The following is a 5,403-nucleotide window of genomic DNA, read 5'->3' as shown; positions in this document are numbered from 1 at the left end:
ATTTATGTAAATAATGCTGGCCTTTCCAGTGATGGCCCCATTCCATGAAAGAATAAATAAAACTTAACCTTTATGGTCTGTTGATCTTTCTTGATTAGCACGATTTATGTCACTGGGGTGTACAATCCATGTCTGCAAGAAAATATCGATTGCCTGAAACAAGTCCATCCCCCACATCGAGACAATGTGTAGCTCTCTACAACCCAAATTTGCAGTACAGTATTTGTTGTTAATTTGTCAAGGGAGGGAGAGAGGAATGAGAGAGGTCGTTGTCGAAACTGCAGTAACCAATTTGCACTTATCAAGATCCCAGAATCAGCAATCATGGTGTTTGTTGGTGAACCGTGTTAACCTAGTAACCTGCAACTCTCTGCAGGCTGCACTATGATTGATACAGTGTTCAAATCAATGCAAGGATAGGAAGGTAGAGACTTATCCAATAAACATGCAAAACATTTAGATTTAAGGTAACAGGCAGGGGGTTTAGAAGGGATGTGAGAAAAATGTTGTTCACCCAGAAGATGGTGGGAATCTGGAACTCTCTATCTGTAATGGCAGAGGCACAACAGCACATAACATTTAAGAAACACTTCAATGTGCACTTGTCACACCAATGCAGACAAGATTATGGAATAGGTGATGGAAACATAGATTAGAATAGTTGGCTGCTTGTTTTTGATCAGTTTGGAAACGATGGGTGAAAGGGCCATTGTTTTCTGTGCTGTATTTCTCTATGGATCTATCAGAGCTTTTGTATTCAGGTGTAAGTAAATATATAGCAATGTGATGTGTTATACCTTTTGCCAAACATTGGCCTAAATTGTAAGAACAATCCAGGTAATTTCCACTCTGGAGGTGGTAGTCTCTACCATCAGCTAACAAAAGTCAGGAGCAAACTCAGACCATTATTTTCAGTCCTCAGTCATAAGTTGCCTGAGATCATGGTGTTCACCATCTCAAGGCAAAGTATTCTGTCTTCAAGAGCTGCTCGCCAATCAGGGGTCTGGCAGCTTTTGCAGCACCGCACTTTCGACTGCCTCATTCAGAGTCAGCTCTCAAAGTGTCAACATCTTTGACAATTTCCTTTTTAAATATTAGCCAGGACTTCCTGATTGGACCAGATTAATAGCCCCAATCAGGGAACTCATATTCTACAAGGTCCAGCTAGCTGACCTCGTTACAATCACTACAAGCTGCATCACAGTGTTGGAGTGTCAGGGCAAGGGGAAGTAGACATCTCACTCTCATTGTAATATGCTATTGTAAGGAAAGTGGAAGTGTCCATTTTGAATGTTAGTGACTGCATGAGTATGGTGGGCAAGAGATGAAGTAAGTGGGTAGGTGGGTGTGGAAGGAAGATAGATGAGAGAGTGGAGGGGGGATTAATCAGGTCAGGTCAGTGGTGGAGGGGGTAGTTAGCATAGTTATGAGAGGTAGTTAGGTTGGGTTGGGGGCAGCCAGGTCAGATTGGGTCAGAGAATAAGTGCTGGTGGTGGAGTTGTGATGTTCAGTGTGTGCAAATATCCATATGCATTCTGCAGTAACCCAAGAGTTACACCAGGTTGTCACCTGACCAACATTTCCATGGTAATTATTCAGGCCAATAATGAAACTGCCCAGTCTTCAGCATTAGCTCAAAGTGAAATACTTTGGGAAGCTGAGGAATGACTTGTCTTGAAGTTCAAACTTCACCAACAATGCCCACAGAGTATAGCATTTTGCAAGGTCCTGACCCACATCGTGAGGCATACATTCTGTCTCCAACAATCCCAGATAACCAGACGATCTGGGCAATTTAATGCTCCATGTTGCTTTTGACTCTTATCTGCATAAACAGGGGAAGTAATTGACTGGAAGTTAAATACTTCCTACTTATAAGGAAGGAAATATCAAAGGGGAAATTACCTGGATTGCTCTTACGATTTAGGAAACTCCCAAAATTAAGGCAACAACCATTTTTACCAAGTAATGATATATCAAGAAGGAAATGGATAGAAATATATAAGTAATAGTGCGGACATTGTAAAAACTTTAGTTGCATAAGCTGGTCCATTGATCTCATTAACTTTTCTCAGTTGCATGTAACTATCAAAGAAAAGAGGCTTGGTGGGGTTCAGGTGCATTGATCTTTAAAATGCTATGAACAGAAAATAATGAGGAAAGCTAATGGAGTGCTGGCCTTTACCTACAGAGGACTGGAGTTATAGAAAACCCTGGTTAGACCCCACTGGGAGCAGATCCGGGTACCACCCCTTAGGAAGGATAGGTTAGCCTTGGAGGGAATACAACGTTGGTTTTCAAGAAAAATACCTGGACTTCTGTGTTTACATTATGGGAGAGATTATCCAGATTAGGCCTATCTTCTCTAGAATTTAGAAGGTTGCAGGGGTGATCTGACTGAAATCTTCAAAATATGAACAGGAAAAGCAGGGTATATAAAGATAAACTTATTTCCACTGGTTAGAGATTCTAGAACTAGAGATATAGTCCAAGAATTAGGGCCAGACGATTCAGGAGAGATGCTAGGAAGCTCTTCCACACACAAAGAGTGGGAGAGGTTTGGAACTCTCTTCCACAAATAACCATGGATGCTGGATCTGTATTTTAAATCTTAGACATTTTTTGTTAAGCAAAGGTATTAAGGGATGTGGGCCAAAGGTATGTATATAGAGTTTGACCACAGATCATCCATGATCTCATTGAGTGGCAGAGCAGGCTCAAGGGACTGAATGGCCTCCTCCTGCTCCTAATGTTCTATAAAAGGGACAGTACTCAAAAACACCAATTTTATTGGCATAATATTCAATAGTATTCGTCAGTAGTTTATACTATTCCTGTAAACAGTTGGTGAACTTAAATGGAATGGAGAAATAATAGCTTTAGGAAATATATATGCAAATATGAATTCTCAAAAATCCAATAGAATATACAAATGGAATATCAAAGATCAGGAAAACAAAACACAATTAAATAAGACTATCATTGTTACTCATAGAACGACCTTGTCATTGTTCCAATCACCTCAAAAATATTATTTCTCCATAAGTTCAATTCATTTTCGGCATCTTTACTCTCAATTTATGACCATTGTCCTCCTTCTCCTCTTTCAACTGGCACGTAACAAAGTTGGCTCTCCTGACAAATATTCCATCTCCTAAGAGTTAGGCAAGCACACCCATTGAGGCATGTGAGCTTCCTCTTTAAAATGTGCGCATTAATTTTTTGATTCTTGTTGTGGCATTTGTGCCAACTATAAATCAGTTACCTAGTAAATACATGCCCGTCTCTAATTCAGAATTTAGGCAGTAGGTTCATTCAATATCTTGGCTCTATCCCCCTTAACCCTCTCAGACTCTGTTTAGTTTTGCCATTTTCAACAACCCATTAGTGACACCTCCTGGTAGGAAGTTTCCCCTATGAAGCTGCCTCACTCCCCTGACAACCAGCACTTCTTGCTAATTGTCCTCCTTGACTCCCCAGATAGAACAAGTATCATGGCTTTCCAAAGGAGTTGGCCATTATACATTGAACCATGGCAGGTTCGTGTTCATCTCCTGGAGTCCTGTTCTCATGTACCCAAGGGGAAGCTTTATAGCCAACTGCTTTAACATTATATTCCCGAACAATCAGAGTAAATATAAACTTCAACTTGCTTCTCAAAAGACACTGACAGGATAACATGAATTTATTCAAAGGCAAGTTGTCCTGGGTTCTTTCCTTATCAGTGCATTTATTAATGGATAAATTTTACAATCAGATCACAGGGAATTACAGAATTCTTACAGCACAGTGTGTTCACAGCAGATCTCTGAATGAGTAATTCACCAAGCACAATTCTTCCAGATGCTCCTCACAAAGCATAAATAATTTGAAGGTGAAGCAGTCTAGACCATTAGCCTAGATGAGAGCTGATCCAATATTGTTGTTCAGGTCTCAGTGTGTTTGTTTAACCAAAATGTTTTAGACATACTCAGACATGGCCAAAGCATTGGATAATATTGAATCACAACAAAAAAGTTAGAATGTTTGTTTACAGCATTTGTGAGTCATAAGTATTCAATTTATGAATGTCAGCAAAATGAAGTCTCTGCCACAGTGTTGTCATTCAAAAGTTACCAAACAGCATTATAACCCCGGACTGAAATTCCTTGTCACTTCAAAGCTATTTGTCTCAAATAGCCGATTAAGTGTTTTGGAAGTATAGTCCCTGTTGTAATTTGACATGTTTTACATCAATCTGCTGATCTTTAACATACATAATGAGAAACATAGAAAATGGGAGCAGGAATGCAGGGTTACAGGGATAGTGTAGGGGATTGAGTCTGGGTGGGATACTCTTTGGAGGGTTGATTTGGACTTGATGGGCTAAATGACTTGCTTCCATACTGTAGAGGTTCTATGATTCTATGACTAGTCCATTTGGCCCTTCGAGCCTGTTTGTCATTCAACATGATCATGGCTTATCCTCTAACTAGGTCCCCTGTCCCTGCTTTCTTCCATACCCTTTGATCCCTTTCATCCTAAGAACAATATCTCGCTTCTCCTTGAAAACACTCAATGCTTTGGCACTAACTTCATTCAATGGCAGAGAATTTCTCAAGCTCATTGCGCTTTGTGTGAAGAAAGTCCTCCCTATTTCAGTCTTAAATGGCCTACCCCTTATCCTTAAACTCTGCCCCTGGTAGAGCCCTGTTGGAATGTTATCATTTTAATAAGATTTCCCTCATTCTTCTAAACTCTAAACAGGGAATATAATGTTAACCAACCCAGTCTCTCTTCATATGCTAGTCTTGACAGGAATCAGTCTGGCAAGCCTTCATTGCAGTCATTCCAAAACCAGAACATCCTTCCTTCGATAAGGAGATCAAAACTGTACACAATACTCCAGGTGTGGTCTCATTAAGGTCCTGTGCAGTTGCAGCAAGACATCCCTGCTCCTCTACACAAATCCTCTCACTATGAAGGACTGCATACCATTTGCATTCTTTGCCACCTACTGCAGTGCATGCTTACTTTCAAAGACTGGTGTAAAAGGACACCTCCCCCTTTCCTGATAATATTCAGCCTTCCCTTTTTTGCTACTCAAATAGATAACCTCACATTTATCTACATTATACTGCAACTGCCATGTGTTTGCTCACTCATTAAACTTGTCCAAATCAGATTGAAGCTTCTCTGTCTCCTCACCACAGCTCATCTTCCCACCCAGCTTTGTGGTGTCTGCAAGATGAGAATGTTTACTTTCCATGAATATATATCACACTGATATTGCCTTCATAGCTCTTTCTCTCCAAGGACTGAAAACAATGCAAAGGCACCATGGGAATTCTTGGCTGTACCAAGGACTGGGACTATACCCTGCGGCCTCCCAATTCCCGATGCTGTGTTCCTCAAACAGATATT

The sequence above is a fragment of the Chiloscyllium punctatum genome, chromosome 27 (assembly GCF_047496795.1).
Source record: "Chiloscyllium punctatum isolate Juve2018m chromosome 27, sChiPun1.3, whole genome shotgun sequence".
Lineage (NCBI taxonomy): Eukaryota > Metazoa > Chordata > Chondrichthyes > Orectolobiformes > Hemiscylliidae > Chiloscyllium > Chiloscyllium punctatum.
Note: the sequence above shows the minus strand (reverse complement) of the source record.